Here is a 17,698-nt window from a genome sequence, read left to right on the forward strand (position 1 = left end):
GTTTTAAATAATAAAAACAAAAAAAAATTTAAAGTAATAATTCAGGAACTTTTACATTCACATATTTTAATTTCCTTCCCTGGCCTTCATTGTAAACTAATACTTTTTTCCCCAATGATGTCAGCAGGTTAATAAGTTATCAGCTGTGCAGTGACAGGGACATGTACTAGAGAAATATTAATTTCTCCATCCCCATTAATTATAATGACTCTAATGAAACACACAGTAGGCATTCAGTAAGTAACAGAATGAATAAATATAATGGACTAGAATCAAAAATTAAATTTATAAAATTCCACTTCAAATAAGTTACAGAGATAATCTTTTGGTTAAACTTTAGACATTTTGTATTCTTTGCTTTACAGTAACACAAGACATTTTCAGTTCAACTAGGTGGGGACATTAGGTAGAAAGGTCTATTAAACAATGAAAACTAAATACCTTGTTTTACCCACCATCAAATCTGAAAAAATTTCAACAGAGAAGCATCCATCACATTTATCCAAACTGAGGAAACAGATAAAACAATATGTGAGATTCGAACAGAAAATATGTAACACGCCAAATTTGGTTTTGCAAGACTCCATGCTTCTAAAAAGTGTCAAAAATCTTAGTCCAGTTTAACACAAAATCTATTTTTATGACCAATCAAACTTCTAAATCGCTAGTCTTGAAACAAGGCAACACCACAAAGGTCAGGGATCGCTGATAGAGAGCAAATAAATTGGAGTGTAATTTGGTTTCACAAGAAAGACTTCAGGCTATTTCTGAGGCCCAGGTGGGCAGCCCAGGTAATCTCCACCCTGGAAATACATACAGGGAAGATCTAGAGAGGACACATCCAGAGAAGACTAGACAATGCCCGAGATATCCCCAAAGAGCTCTCAACCCTGGTCTGATCCCCGTAGTCTCATCGCCCGAAGAACTAAATCGCCTCACATTCCAAGCTCATCCTCAACTCCCCGGCACTCCGCCTTCTTTACTAAAACCTGGGTCCCTCTCCTCGACATGCTCCAGCTCCCCGTGAGCGTCCACCGTAGGCGGAGAGGTGTCTACCGAGCCTGCTAGGAGAGAATTAGTCCCCTAATCCGGCTCCTCTGCCCGCACCCGTCTGCCCTCCGCCCCTTCAACTCTGGCCCATCACGCTGACCCTTTTCCCAGAATCCTCCCCAGGTCGCCGCCCGAGCTAGGGCTCCGTCTCCCTCCCGCCCTGCTTCTCCAGCTGCCTCCAGCCGGCGGGGCCTCCAGGCCGCGGGTCCCCAGGTTCCCTCCGCCCCCCCGGCGCCCTGGCCCGGCCCGGCCCCGGCCCCCAACTCCGCCCCTCTCCCCCTCCCCCAGAGGCAGGCCCCCCTCACCTGAACGCCGCGGCCGTCCCAAACGCTGAAAGGTGCTGGCGCCGGCCGGCCTCCCGGGCTCAGTCCCCGCCGAGCTCCCGCTGCCCCTAGGGAGAGCGAACGCCACCTCTTCCAATTCTACCAGCCCCGGGCCAGGCCGTCACCGTAGCCACCGCCAGTACCACAGCCGCCATGTTGAAGGTCTACTTCCCTCCTCCTTCCCCTGGTTGCCCCGCCCCTTCGGGCGTCTGACGTTATGGCGCTGCGCCTCACTCTCCGAACCAATGGGAGGAGCCGAGCCGACAGTGACGTAACTACTTCCCTCTTCAGGAACCTAAGGAGTCCTGCAACCTGGAGCTTTGGTACAGAAATGACAACCCTGCTGACCTAAAGGGAAGGAAGGAAGAAGTGTAAGACTCAGGGTTAGAGACGAAGCGGGAACCTCAGAGCCTTGAATCGCGAGGGGACGCGTGAAGAGGTAGCCGTGAGTCTGCTTTGGAAATTAGAGACCCAGGAATAAGTCATACCCTCGCTAGGTCTCACTCTGCTATTTTTGTTTATTTCGGTTTTTTTTGAGACAGGCCGGCCTCGAACTCACAAACATCTGCCTGCCTCAGCCTCCCCGGTGCCTGGGATTAAAGGCGTACGCTTACATTTATTTTTGTTTTTGTGATTTTTTGTATTTGAAATAGGGCCCCATGTAGCCCAGACTCGCATTTTTAAATTAATTGGTTGAAAAGTAACTCAGGGGGACTGGAGAGATGGCTCAGCGATTAAGAACACTGACTGTTCTTGCTGGAAGACCCAGGTTTGAATCCCAGCACCCACATGGCAGCTAATTGTCTGTAACTCCAGTTCCAGGGAATCCAACAGCCTCTTCTGTCTTCCGCGGGCATTGCACGACACGGGTGCACTTACATGCAGGCGTATCACTCATACACAAAAAAAAAAAATAATAAATAAAAAATCTTAAAAAAAAAAAAAAAAGTAAGGCCGGGCGTGGTGGCGCACGCCTTTAATCCCAGCACTTGGGAGGCAGAGTCAGGCGGATCTTTGTGAATTCGAGGCCAGCCTGGTCTACATAGTGAGTTCCAGGACAGCTGGGGCTACAAGGAGATCCCGTCTCAAAAAAACAAAACAAAAATAAAGTTCATGGTCAATGGGAGAAATAAGATCATACAGCATTAACTCCAGTAAAGGTCAAAGTGATAGTGGAGTAACAGGTGCTAGAGATCAAACCCAGGGCCTGCTGCATGCTAGACAAGTGCTATCATTAGGTTACATCCTTAGCCCTCAGCTAGTGCCTGGAATAATTTACTGCTACCTAAGGGATTAGGAAAGATGTACACCTCTACTCTATGTAAAAGCATGTGTACATTACCATGTCTACATTTCCACCTGTGTTTTGCCTCTAGAACTTAAGTAGCAGGCAAGATCATTTTTGTACTTTGGAGAATGAGGCAGCTCTAACTCTGGATACAGCATTCCAGCAAGGTAGGAGATAGATTCCACTAGATTAAAAGTTCTGCAGTGGGGGTTAGAGGGATAGCTTAGCAGTTGAGAGCACTGGCAACTCTTGCAGAAGACCTGGGTTCGATTCCCAGCACCCACATGGTGGCTAACAACCATCCATGACTCCAGTTCCAGGGGATCCTAATGCCCTCTTCTGATCTTCTTGGGCATTGTGCAACATGGGTGTACCTACCTACATGCAGGCAATACACTCATACATATGAAAATAAAAAGTTCTGCAGTATAGAGAAATGTAGAGAGGAGAGTCTCTCTCTCTCTCTCTCTCTCTCTCTCTCTCTCTCTCTCTCAATGGTGGCGTGGTGTTGGTGTTTGAGCTAAGGACTTTCTCTGTAATCCAGGCTGGCCTCAAACTTGGAATCCTCCCTCCTCACCCTTGTGAGGATTTTTTTTTTTTTTCAGTCTTTTTGAGACAGGGTCTCCCTGTAGCCCCAGCTGTCCTGGAACTCACTATGTAGACCAGGCTGGCCTCAAACTCACAGAGATCCGCCTGCTTCTCCCTCCCAAGTGCTGGAACTAAAGGCATGGGCCACCACATCCGGCTCTGAGGACATTTTTAAGCCCGACTCTTAGCGGTCTCTATTATTAGGAGATACAAGAATTAGCTGGGGCACAAGAGAGTAGCAAATTCCAATAATCCCAGTACTTGAGAAACTGACACAGTATGATCAGGAAGGAGTTCACAGTCATCCTCTGCTACATATTGAGGTATCAAGTTTGAGGCCAGCTTTGGCTTATGAAACCCAGCTGCCCACACACACACCCATGTTCAGCCAAACTCAGCTTAAGATGATGGTAAATTTTTCTAAACAGACTTGAGTCCTTTCTGTATGCCAGCCATTTTTCCTAGTACTAGGGATACATATATGTAAAAACACTGAAAATTTGAGGCAAGGGGATTGCGAATTCCAGGTTAGTTTGCCTGGGCTACACAGCAAAACTCTGTTGTAAAAAACAAGCAAACAAAAAAAAAAAAAAAAAAGTGATGTATAATATGTATACGTAATTTGTGTTAAAATTTTCTTTGTTTCTATAATCTTGTCTTCTCTGTGAAATTGAGGCCAGCCTAGTCTACATAGTGAATTTCAGGCCAGCTGGGGCTCCAGAGAGACCCTGTTTCAAAAAACAAAAAAAAAAATTCTGAGCCAGGCATGATGATACACTCCTGTAATGCCAGTGTTCAGAAAGCTGAGGTAGGAAGATTTCTGCAAATTTGAGGCTAACCTGGGATACATAGTGAGTTAAAGACCATTTTGTGCTACATAGTAAATTTAGGGCCAGCCTGAGCTGTATACCAAAACCTTGTCTCAAAGCCCCCACCCCCCCAACTCCAAAATTCTATACTGGGCTGGGGATGTAATTCAGTGGTGGAATATTTGCTTAATATGTGGAAGGTCCTGGGTTCAAATCCCTAACACTGAAAAAACAATTCTGAGGATGGGACTCTGGAACAATGATAAGCAGAGTGGCATTCTGCTTAAGTGAGAGAAAGGAAGGAACTAGGGCCAGGTATAATAGTACACACTTGTAATCCCAGCACTTAGGAAGTGGAGGCAGAATGAGCAGGAGTTCAAGGCCATCCTGAACTACATAGTGAGTTTGAAGTTATTTGGGGCTACATGAGACCCTATCTCAAAAAAATTGGGGTTAGGGGTAAGGCTAGAGACATGTCCCTAGAAAAACAAGTATGTCTTCATCCTCCCGGATGTAATTCATATTTGTCGGTTTCTAGGTGTGACTTGCATGGGGCCAGAACAGGTAGAATAGGATGCCAGTCCTCTGCTGCTCCAGCTTTCCAGCCTAGCTTCCCTAGATATAAGTACCCTTGTTGCCTGCAACAGCACTCTAGAACAAGGGACACCAGTTTATACTTTTCCCACTTTGTCCCTTCATCCCTCCTTATATAGCAGGCATTTGAAATGTCTAAGAAAACAGGCAAAACCTCTATTTCTACAATCTTTCATTTAGTTATCTAGCATTAACTAATTCCTACCATATGATAGGTACAGTAAGTTGACAAAGACACTTGTAAGGGCTGGGGAGATGGCTCAGTGGATAAACACTTGCTACTCAAGCAGGTGGACTGGAGTTCAGGTCCACATAAAAGCAAGGCAGGTGTGGCAGGCACCTGTAATTCCTATCTTGGTAGGCAGAGACAAGTGGATCCCTGGGGCAAGTTGGCTAGCTAGGAAGCCAAGAGCAGTCAAGGAAGACATCCAACCTCAACTTGGCCTCTACATGCATATTCACACAAAACAGAACAAGAAGATGCTTTGAAGAAATTCCACTCCCAGGTTTGGTTCCCAGCACACACATGGTGGCTAACAACCATCTATAACTCCAGTTCCAGGGAATCCAACACCTCTTCTGGCCTCTTCGGGCCTTGCACATATAGGTGCACTTATATACTTGCAGACAAAATACTCATAAAAAATTAAGTAAATTAAAAAAAGCAGGGCATGGTAGCACACACCTTTGATCCTGGCACTCAGGCACATAGTGAGTTCAGGCCAGCTGAGGCAACTGGAAGACCTTGTCTCAAAACAAACAAAAAAAGTCCACTGGAGGAATTAAACAACTATATAAATGGACTCTACAGAGACACAGAGCCTACAGAATATGTATATAGATACTTGAAAGGGAATTTATTAGGGAAACCAGTTAATAGTATTATGGCAGCTGAAAAGTACCACTACAAGCCAACTGCAGGGTAGGGACCCTGGGATGCTGGTAGTGTGGTCCAGTCCAAATCAAAAGGCCTCAGAACTAGAGAAACAGAACTAGAGTTGAGTCAGAAAACCTGAGTACCAGAGAGGGGGCACCAGTGCAAGTCCTGGAGTCTAAAGACAAGTATGATGGTCAGCCTTGATTATCAACTTAATTGGATTGAGAGGTATATAGAAACTTAGTATACCTCACTTTTGGATGTGTCTGTAAGGATATTTCCAGACAGGGCCAAGACCATCATGGAATGTGGGTAGCATGATCCCATAAGCTGGGGTCCTAGATAGAGTATAAAAAGGAAGGAGGCCGGTCTAGAGAGATGGCTCAGCGGTTAAGAACACTGGTTCTTGGGGCTGGAGAGATGGCTCAGCGGTTAAGAACACTGACTGCTCTTGCAGAGGACCAGGGTTCAGTTCCCAGCACCGACATGGCAGCTACAAACCGTCCTTAACTCCAATTCCAGGGAAATCTGAAGCCCTCTTCTAACCTCCATGGCATTGCATGACATGGGTACACTCACATACATGCAGGCAACACACTCATACACATAAAATAATATTTTTAAAAATATTTTAAAGCCGGGCATGGTGGCGCACACCTTTAATGCCAGCACTCAGGAGGCAGAGGCAGGCAGATCTCTGTGAGTTCAAGGCCAGTCTGGTCTACATAGTGAGTTCCAGGACAGCTGGGGCTACAGGGAGACCCTGTCTCAAAAAGACCAAAAATAATTTTTTATTTATTATTTTTATTTGTATGTGTGTATTGCCTGCATGCAGGTAAGTGCACCCATGTCGTGCAGTGCCCAGGGAGGACAGAAGAGTCTGTCAGATCCCTTGGAACTGGAGTTACGGACAGTTGTTAGCTGCCATGTGGGTGCTGGGATTCAAATTTCTGCAGTAACTGTCAGTGTTCTTAATCATTGAGCCATCTCCCCAGCCCTTATAAGTAAAGTATAAGAAAAAAAAAATAGAACATTGGTTCTTGCAGAAGACCTGGGTTCAAATCCCAGCACCCACATGGCCCCTAACAACTGTCTGTAACTCCAGTCCCAAGGGATCCAACAGCCTCTTCTGACCTCCACGGGCATTGCATGACACGGGTGCACTCACCTACAAGCAGGCAATACACACATACACATAAAATAAAAATAATAAATAAAATTTAAAAAAGAAAAGGAAGGAGGCCTCTGGCACAGACACTGTCTCTGCTGGCTGCCTTGGGGTAAGCAGCTCTGCCATACTGTGCCCTTCTGCCATGACATTCTGCCTCACTGTAGGCCCAGAAGCAAGAGACAATAGAGCCAAACAACTGTGGACTGTAATCCCTGAAACCATGAGCAAAAATAAATCCTACATTTAAACTGGGTCTCTCTTTAATTTTGTTTCAGTGTATGGGATTGAGTCTACAGCCTTATGCATGCTAAGTGCTTCTACCACTGAGCTGTATCTGAAGCCCTTTTTTTGTTTTGTTACAGAGTCTTGCTAAGTTGCAAGACTTAACTTTTAATTTTTTTTTATTTTATGTGTATGAGTGTATTCCCTGTATGTATGTGAGTGCACCCGTGTTGTGCATTGTTTTGGAGGTCAGAAGAGGGCTTAGGATTCCCCTGGAACTGGAGTTACAGATGGTTCATAGCTGCCATGTGGGTGCTGGGAATCGAACCCCGGTCCTCTGCAAGAGCAGTCAGTGCTCTTAACCAATGAGCCATCTCTCCAGCCAGTAGGTGTGCCAGGGTATGTCGGGGGGAGGGTCAGAGGATGACTCTGTGGAGTTAGTTCTCTCTTTTACCTTTGCTTTAGTTCCAGAAATCAAACTCGAGTCATCAGGCTTATGAGGCAAGCAAGACCTGAGCCATCTTGCTGGCCTTGGGACCAAATTTTAAACTGATTCTCTCAAGTATTTGTCACAGGGACAAAAAAACCTGACAGTACAGCCAACAAACCTGAAGTTCTGATGTCCAAGGCCCAAGGCGTGTGATGAGCTTGCCCCAGTTACCATGGAGGACAGAGGAACCAGCCTACCTTCTGTTTTTAAATTTTTTTACATTTATAGACAAAAAACAACAACAACAACAAAAAAAAAAAACTTGCTGAGTGGTGGCACATGCCTTTATTCCCAGCACTAAGGAGGCACAGGCAGGGCCACCCCAGTCTATGTAGTGAGTTCCAAGACCAGCTGAGGCTACAGGGAAACCCTGTCTCAAAACGACAAAAAAAATTTTTTTTTAATTTTTACATTTATTGTGTGTGTGTTTGTGTGGGGGTGGGTAGGTAAGAGGACAACTTGAGAGAGTCAGTTCTCTCCCACCATATCGGTTCCAGGGATTGAACTCAGGTCATTAGACTTGGCGGAAAGCACCATTACCTGCTGAGCCATCTTGCTGGCCCCAATTTGTCTTCTGTTTTAATTCTCTTCAGGCCCTCAACTAACTAAATGTTTCCCACCCACATTGAAAGCAGATATGTCATTCCTACTCCACTGAGATTCATATGCTAACCTTTTTGAAAACACTATCACAGACACAATCAAAATAATGTTTCCCAGGAGCTGGGGTAGCTCAATAGAGTCCTTGCCTAGCATGCATGAGAGCCAGGCTTTGTAATGGAAAAAAAAATCATATTGTCCAATTATATTACTGAATTCAAAAGCCAGGCTTGATGCTGGCAAAAGAACCAATACACAAAGTGAAAAGATAAACTGAAAGAAATTTGATCTATTAACACATGCATGTAATCCCAGCAGTCAGGGGGCTAAGGTAGGAGATTTGCCATAAGTTTGAGGCCTGACTGAGATATACTGTGAGACTCTATCTCAAAAATAGATAAATCTGAACAGGTGGGCTAGAGAAATGGTTCAGTGGTTAAGAGCACTGGCTACTCTTGCAGAGGACCTAGGTTGAGTTCCCAACCACATGGTGGCTAACAACTATCTGTAACTCTAGTTCCAGGGGATCCACCACCCTCTTCTGACCTCCATGGGATGCATGACTTGAGTGTATATGCATGCACCCAATACACTCATACACATAAAAAAATCTGAGGAGGAAGATAATATGTAAAAATACATCTACAGTAGAATAAAATTGCAGAGGTTTCTAAGACAAGACCAGCCACTAAGCTACAGTGGATATGGTGCCAAGGTACAGAGATTGGCAAGCTGTGTACAGCTGGATATCAGACCTCTGTCCTCTGGTATTTGTGCAGAGCACCAAGTGCACACCTGTACACGGCTGCCTCAGGGAGGTTTCGGAAGTGTCTTGTGAGGATGTGTACTTGGACAACAGGAAGCCTTGGGATTCCCCTCTGCTCATCCTGAACATCATGAGACCTCAGAGGTTTCATTTGATTCTAGTGCCTCTACCTATGACAAGGAGTTGACAAAAAAAAAAAAAAAAAAAATTAGAAAGGCTCCTTTCAGTGTGGTAGCACACACCTTTAATCCCAGCATTTGGGAGATAGAGGCAGGTAGATCTGAGTTCAATGCAAACCTGGGCTACACAGTGAAATCTTGTCTCAAAAAAAAGTGGGGGGTTCCTTTGGAAGAAAAAATTGACAGATGGTGTTTACAGCTTTGTTCCTATCAGAGTCAGTGAGTGCCAGATGTTTTCTTCTGGTTTCCAAGATAGTGTTAGATCTAAAAGGCTAAAAGGCTTCCTTGCCCCAAGATAGTAAAATATCAGTATATGCACATGGGCAAGTGAATCTTATGCCAGGACAGCCAAGTTTGCTTTACTGCTATATGAACCTAAAGTTTGGAGTTAGCGTTCTTGTCTTCTCCTTCTTTCCCTTCCTTCTCCCCTCCCTCCCTCTTTTCTCCCTACCTCCTTCCCTTTCCTTTTTCATCCCTCCCTTTTCTCCTTCCTTCCTTCTTTTCCTTTTCTTCTTTTTCTCCCTTAGGTCAGCCAGGGCTACATAATGAGATACTATTTCAAAAAAAGAAAAAAGGCTTAGAAAAGAGGAAAGTCAGAATGGATGTATTACAGAAAACACCAAATATTGATTTCCTACTGGGAAATAGTCTGAGGGATGGGTTGATGAAAATGGCCTTAAATAACTGAGAAACTCAGTGCTAGCTGCCTCTGCACACTGCACACAAGGGTCCTTGGTAACAGTGGGTGTGATGAGATCCCCAAGTAAGAGAAATGGTGCAGGGGCAGTTATCATGATGAGCTATAAGATTGGAACAACAGCCAGTGAGGTCTGACTGGCAGAGAATTATAGAGTTGCCTAATATTAAAGTGTCTCTACGCATCCCCAAAAGAAACTGTTCAACCTAGACAATTAAAAAAAAAAATCCAGTCCAGGTGTGGTGGCGCACTCCTTTAATCCCAGCACTTGGGAGGCAGAGGCAGGTGGATCTCTGTGCTTTCAAGGCCAGCCTGGTCTGCGTGGTGAGTTCCAGGACAGCTGGGGCTACAGGGAGACCCTGTCTCAAAAAAAAAAAAAAGACAAAAAAAAAATCCAGATGGGACTGGAGAAATGGCTCAGCGGTTAAGAGTATGGTTGCTCTTACAGAGGACCAGGTTCAATTCCCAGCACCCAAATGGTGACTAATAACCATCGTAACTCCAGTTTTAGGGAAATCCTACGCTCTCTTCTGACCTCCCCAGGCATCACAGGACACTGATGCAGTTACACACATGCAGGCAATGCACTCATACACATAAAATAAAAATAATAAATGAATTGTTTTTTGGTGTTTTTGAGACAGGGTCTCCCTGTAGCCCCAGCTGGCCTGGAACTCACTAATAGACCAGGCTGACCTTCATCTCACAGAGATGCCTACCTCTGCCTCTCAAGTGCTGGGATTAAAGGCATGTGCCACCACACCCAGCTTAAATGAAATTTTTTTAAAGACTTGATTAGGTGCTGGACGTGGTGGTGCACACCTTCAGTCCCAGGGAGACAGAGACAGGCATCTCTGTGAGATGAAGGTCAGCCAGGTCTATTAGTGAGTTCCAGGCCAGCTAGGGCTACCGGGAGACCTTGTCTCAAAAAAATAAAAATATAAAATAAAAAACAAATGTCTATATTAGATGATCAAGAGGCTAAGTCATGATTCATTAGTGTTCAGGGTCCAAAGAATTTCCTGAATTGACCTCTGAGACACTGAGACTCAGGAAACCTTATCTGCTTTATTGAGACCAACTGGCTGGGGATGCAGGCAGGCTCAGGAGCTGCACTGCAATCCAGAGCTGTGGAAAAATAGGGCTTTTAAGCACAAAAACAGCAGAGCGGGGGATTTCTGTAGAAACCATAAACAGAAGAACCAGGAAAGGATTTGAACAATCTAGGGCTGATTTCCAGAGCCTTAACCTATACAGCCATTGGCTAGCTTACCTGGGGCAGAACATTCTTCCCCTGCCCCAGACCATTTCCATAGAAACCATAAACAGATGTACCAGGAAAGGGTTTGAACAATCTAGGGGATTTCCAGAGTCAGGCGAGGGCAGCTCTTTCTCAGAGGACGGGGAGGGGGGGTGTCTGAGGGGCACTCTCCTTCAATTACCTGGTTCCCAGACCAGAGCCTATTTCAGGCCTGGAACCCAGTGACTGAAGTTCAGGCCAAGTCTCCAGAAGAAAAGGTCCTATAACACCATTGCACATGTGTGTAGTAGTGATATCTCCAGTCCTTCCTCAAAAAGGACTGCCACCTTTTGTTTGGGTAACCAAACAAAGGAAAAGACACAGTATTGCCCAAGCAATTCAAGGACCGGCTGATGTAGAGTCTAAGTTGAAGTTAATACTAAGGGATTAAAAATATCAGGTTCCCCCAGATGGAACAGGGACAAATGGAGACCTGTAATAAATGGAGTTCTGGCCCAGGTTTAGTTCATAGTGAATCCACTGTGTGCACAGCAGATATGCTCCATGGTAATTTCCCCAGTTCCCAACTATTTAAATTGTTATGCTTGATAGTTAACAGGACAACCATATTGGTATCATGAACTGTGAGATAAAAGTTGGGAAAGGCCAAAGAGAAACTCCTGAACCCAGCAAAGATAGCAGTTAAAAACCAGGTTGGGGGGCTGGGGAGATGGCTCAGCAGTTAAAGTGCTAACCACAGTTCAGATCCCCCAGAAACTCATGTAAATCCCAGGTGGGTGTAGTGACCCACCTGTAATTCCAGCCTCAGAAGACAGAGGAGGAGGACCCTCAGAACAAGCTGGCTAGCAAGACTAGCTATATTGGCTAGCTCAGGGTTTTAATAAGGTAAAAGAGTTATCAAGGATGATCCTGACATCATCAACCTCTATCCTTCACAGGTGCACACACATACATGTGCTGGTTCACTTACATGCATGCACACACACACATGTGCCCACACATACAAAAACTTGCATACATGGCTCTGGAGAGATGGTGGCTCAGTGGTTAAACATGCATATTGTTCTTGTAGCGAATCCAAGTTCAGTTCCCAGCACCCATGTCAGGCAGCTCACAACCACCAATAACCTCAGCTCCAGGGGATCCAATGCTCTCTTCTGACCTCTGTGGGTACCTGCACTCAGATGCACATACCCCACACACAGACCCACATACACATAATTTTAAAAATATGCATACACACATGTATACATAACACACATAAAAAATGGAAATATGCCAGGTGGGGTGGTGCACACCTTTAGTCCCAGGACTCAGGAGGCAGAGGCAGGCAGATCTCTGTGATTTCAAGGCCAGCCTGGTCTATATAGTAATTTCAAAGCCAGCTGGGGCTACTGGGAGACCCTGTCTCAAAAAGACCAAAGAAAAATGGAAAAAAATTTAAATTAAACAGGGCTGGGCATGGTGGGGCACACCTTTAGTCCCCGCACTCATAAGATCAAGGCCAACCTGGTCTAGTTCAGGCCAGCTAAGACTACAGAGAGAACCTATTTTAAAAGAAGAAGAAGAAGAAGAAGAAGAAGAAGAAGAAGAAGAAGAAGAAGAAGAAGAAGAAGAAGAAGAAAAAAAAAAAAAGACTTCCTCCCTCTTACAGGGAACTGTTGCTCTACTCCCTAAATCCTTGCTTGTTTGCTTGCCCCTAGGAGGGAAGAGAGACTACATTCCCACTTTTTTTTTTTTTTTTTTTTTGAGACAGGGTCTCCCTGTAGTGGGGGCTGGCCTGGAGCTCACTATGTAGATCAGGCTGGCTTTGAACTCACAGAGATCCACCTGCCTCTGCCTCCCGAGTGCTGGGACTAAATGTGTGCACCACCACACCCGGTTCCCCTTTCCCTTTCAAAGGCACTCCTAGGAAGACCTAGAGACCAGGATCCTATGAGGCCTCAACTTTTAAGTTCCACCAGCTGCCTGCAGTGCATGCTGGGGACTAAGTCTTTATCATATGGGCCTTTGAGGGACACAAGATGCAAACTGGAGCAAATCTTCTCTCCTGAATGGAATTAAGAACCTCCTAAAGAGGGGCTCCTACAGCTTTTGGCCTTTGTTGCCTTTCTTCCACCCGAGGAAGCAGCACAAGGCACCATCTTGGAGGCTGAGAGCCGCCTATTCCAGGTTTTGAACCTGGCAGCATCTTGATCTTGGCCTTCCAGCCTCCAGAACTCTAAAGAAATAAAATTTTTGTGTGTCAATCACCTAGTCTCAAGTATTTTGTTATGGCAAACCATGTGAACTAAGACAGCAGCAAAAGACATCACATGAAGTTTACAACAGGCTTCAGTGAAAGACTTACAATCTAGACCCCTACGGTTCTGGAATAAAGTCGTGACAACTGCAGCAGAGTTATAAGTCGTGTTTTATTTAATTGTTTTGGTTTGTTTTTCTTTTGTGTGGCTTTTAGAGAGGGGGGACGGAGGGAAGGAGAGAGAGAGAGAGACACAGAGAGAGATTACTATGTAGCCCTAGCTGGCCTCTAACACAGAGATCCACCTGTCTCTTCCTCCTGTGTGCTGGGATTAAATGCCTGTGCTACCACACCTGGCCCTTGTTTTGTTTATGAGACAGGGTCTCTCTATGTAGTCCAGGCTGGCCTCTCACTCAGGGTCCTTCTTCTTTAACATTTCAAATACTGGGATTACAGGTATGTTCCACTATGCCTGTCTTCAAACTTTATGGAACACAATGTCTGACTATGATAAAATGCTCAACTGTAGGTCATCAAAAACATAGACAGGGGCTGGGGAGATGGCTCAGTGGTTAAGAGAGCCCTGGCTGCTCTTGCAGAAGATCTAGATTTGGTTTCCAGCACCCACATGATGGCTAACAACTGTCCTTAACTCCAGTGCCAGGGGATCTGACATCTTCTGGCCTCCAAAGGCATTACACAACACAGGTGTACTTACATACATGCAAGCAAAACACTCATACACACAAAATAAGCATAAATAATTCAAAAAAATACATAGTACAACCTATCCAATCTATCATGAGTTCAGTTTGTCAGATCCACCAAGTCACAAAGTGAGTAGGCTCAGAAGCAATCTGTGACAAGACTGAATTGATACTCTCAGAATCAGATACAAGCCTAGAGAAGCAAAGGCAACTGTGTAAGCAGGTGGCACAGACCCCTGTCACCCACTGCTGCTAACCTGATTCTTCCCACTCAGCTTCTCTTTGCTGCCGCGTACTCCTTTATGACCAGCTAACAGAAGTGGTTAGCTTAGTAGGTGAGAAAGTGCAAGCAAAATGTACCCCATCTTGATGACCCTGAAAGATCATAGTGCAAAGAAATCTTCCCAACTGGGGAGCTTTGGCTGATACAATACAACTATACAATCTCAATGGAAAGAAAAGTGACCTGAGGTTAGGCTATATTCAGAATTATGGATAATGATAAATGATTTGGTTGGTTAGTTAGAAGCCTTGAATGAGAAAGACTGGATAATCAGGAATAAAGAGATCTAAGAAAGAAGTGTGTGAGTGAACATAAAGGAAGGCCTGTGAATATGAACACCTTTGTACCATGTGTGTATTAGTTTGCTAGGGCTGCTATAACAAAACACTGGAGTGATAGAGTATCCTGGATTCAGTCCCCTGAATCACAAAAGAAAGAAAGAGAAAAGAAAAGAAACAAAATTCTCACAGTTCTGAAGACCAGAATTCCAAGATCTGGTTGGGTCCACTTTCTTTTCAGGCCTCTCTTCTTGGCTTCTACCTTCTCACCGTATCTTCACTTAGGATACACTTATGTTGGGGGGCATCCCCAATAGCTTCATCATTTCTTTAAAGGATGTATCATCAAACATAAACATATTCTGAGATACTGGGAGTAGGACTTCAACATATAAATCTGGAGACCAACACATCTAGTTCATAACAACATGTGCATACCAGAGAGAATCCACCACAGAAGATGCATTAAATAACAAAGTAAACAAAATAACTCAGCCGTTGATAATAGCCAGCCTCTGCCATTACCCCTGAGGACCCCAGGCACAATAAGGCACATAAATAGAAACAAAGCCATAGTGACGGAAGTGCAGCTTTCTTGTCCAACACCACAGAACCCCACAGCAAGGCTTCCCATGTCCTCAACTTGAGCCTCAAAGGGATTCATCAAAGTACTCTAGAACCAGCATGCAAGAAGTTATCTGTCTTGCTATATTCTTGTCAGCACCATACATTATCAATCTTTTCAATATACCAAGGAGTTATTTTAGCAAGGTCAGTTTGCACATTCATCTTTGTCAACTTCCTGCCTTTTTCTTGGCCAGAAAACTGCCCCAGGGTTCACTTTCTCAGATGTGTCTTCTTTCTGTTGATGGAGAAAGCTTCAACATGGCTTCTTTCTGCATCTGTGAATTCCCATTTGCCTCCAGTTCAAAATAATCCATATGTCAAAGAGGTGTATTTGAGGGTAGCATATTTTGATGAACTTAACAAGTAACAGGACCTGACTCTGGCTGATGTGATATGAAAAAAGGAATTGCCGGGCATGGTGGCACACGCCGTTAAGCTCAGTACTCGGGAGGCAGAGGCAGGTGGATCTCTGTGAGTTCAAGGCCAGCCTGGTCTACATAGTGAGTTCCAGGACAGCTGGGACTATAGGGAGACCCTGTCTCAAAAAGAAAAAAGGAATTGATTAGAAGGACCTAAGATGTTCAAAGTCAGGGCTGGAGAGATGGCTCAGCAGTTAAGAGCACTGATTGCTCTTGCAGAAGACCCAGGTCTGATTCCCAGCACCTACACGGCGACTATGAACCGTCCTTAACTCCAGTTCCAGGGGAATCTGAGGCTCTCTTCTGACCTCCGCAACATTGCACAACATGGGTACACTCACATCCATACAGGCAATACACTCATACATATGAAATAAAAACAATAATAAAATATTTTTTTAAAAGATGTTCAAAGTCTTGATAACACAGCTGAAATTCCAGGTCTTGGAAAATAGAAGCTTGCGTGTGGTGCACACCTGTAATCATAGCTCTGGGAGATAATGGCAGGAGGATCAGGAGTCCAAGGTTATCTCGGCTATGGCCTCATAATAAGTTATAAACCAGCCTGTGCAACAGGACCTTTAGTCTCAAAAACCAAAGACAAGAGCTAGGTATGTAGCTCAGTTGGTAGAGTGCTCACTTAGCATGCATGAAACTAGGTTCAATCCCCAGCATCAGCATTAATACAGTATGGTGACACATACCTATAATTCCAGTGCTCTGAAGGTAGAGACGGGAGGATCAGGAATTCAAGGTCATCCTCAACTACTTAGCAAGTTTGAAATGAGCCTGGGCTTCAGGAGATCCTGTCTGGGAAGGAAGGAGGGGGGAAAAGAGGGAGGGAAGGAACCTGGGGTATAGTGGCATACTTCTGTAATCCCAGCACTTGAAAGCTGAGGCAGGAGGATTGCTACATATTTAAGGACATCCTGAGATACAGAGTGAGACCTTCACTTAAGAACAAATAGGACTGCGGGGCATGGTGGCACAAGTGTTTAATCCCAGCACTTGGGGTAGCTACAGGGAGACCCTGTCTCAAAAAAAAAAAAAAAAAAAAGCCAGGCGGAGGGGCACACCCCTTTAATCCCAGCACTTGGGGGTTCAACCCCAACCTGGTCTACATAGTGAGTTCCAGGACAGCTGGGGCTACAGGGAGACCCTGTCTCCTATCTCAAAAAGACCAAAAAAAAAAAAAACTAGGGCCAGTAAGATGACTCTAGGTAAAAGACTTGGTGGGCAAGCCTGACAGCCTGAGTCTGATCTCCAGATCACATGGTGGAAGAAGAACCAACTCCCAAAAGTTGTCCTCATGCTCACACACACACACACACACACACACACACACACACACAATTAAAATACAATTTTAAGAAAATGAACTGAGTTGGGCGTGGTAAAACAAACCTTTAATCCCAGCACGTGGGAGGCAGAAGCAGGTGTATCTCTGTGAGATCAAGGCCAGGTCTACATAATGTGTTCCTGGTTCCTGGGGGTTACAGGGAAACCCTGTCTTCAAAAAAAAAAAAGAAAGAGAACTGGCCTGGTGGCACAGCTCAGTGGTAGCATTTATCTCTAGCATAAATGAGGTCATAAACTCCATCCCTAGAATTACAAAGAAAAATTAATAAGAAAATATTTTAAAATAAATATATAAATATAAACAGGAACTCCTCAGGGTGACACATGGCATAAGGCAGCTCCAAACAGTTTCCATCACTATTTCACTCTGAAAAGGATTCAGATTACAGGAGCCAAGCATATGGCTGGTCTAGCTTGGTTTATCTAACAAACAGCCAGGCAGTTGAGCATCTATTTTTTGTTGTCCTTATTTGTTTTTTGTTTGTTTGTGGTGTCCCTGGGTGAGCAACAGGGCATCTTGATAGACACTTCACTTCCATAAAGGTTTCAGAAAGGGAGCTGGGTGTGGCACCACAAGCCTGTAATCCCAGCACTGGGGCATTTAAGGCTAGTTTGGGCTACATAGATAGTGTGTTCAAGACCAACATGAGCTACCTAGATAGTTCAAAGATATGTAATGAATGGAGTGTGGTGGTGTATACGTTTAATCTCAGCACTCAGGAGGCAGAGGTAGGTGGAATTCTGTGAATTGGAGGCCAGTCTGATCTACATAGTGAGTTCCAGGCCAGTCAGGGCTATATAATGAGACCTTGTCTCAAAAATAAATAAATAAATAAATAAATAAATAAATAAATAAATAAATAAATAA

General features: G+C 44.6%; 1 protein-coding gene across 4 annotated transcripts in view; it reads right to left on the reverse strand.

The window, feature by feature from the left end:
• Ubap1 (ubiquitin associated protein 1) overlaps positions 1-1,582 on the reverse strand; it is a 52,995-nt gene extending 51,413 nt beyond the window's left edge. For 2 of the 4 annotated variants that reach the window (XM_029568005.1, XM_008842460.2), the window contains exon 1: positions 1,356-1,582. The gene's annotated coding sequence lies outside the window, so the exon portion shown is untranslated. Of the gene's footprint in view, positions 1-441; positions 508-1,355 lie in introns of all 4 variants that reach the window. The other 2 variants (XM_029568004.1, XM_029568003.1) reach the window with 2 other exon arrangements.
• Between the last annotated feature and the right edge of the window lie 16,116 nt (positions 1,583-17,698).

Source organism: Nannospalax galili, unplaced genomic scaffold (assembly GCF_000622305.1).
Source record: "Nannospalax galili isolate Female #2095 unplaced genomic scaffold, S.galili_v1.0 scaffold341, whole genome shotgun sequence".
NCBI classification, from domain to species: Eukaryota; Metazoa; Chordata; class Mammalia; order Rodentia; family Spalacidae; genus Nannospalax; species Nannospalax galili.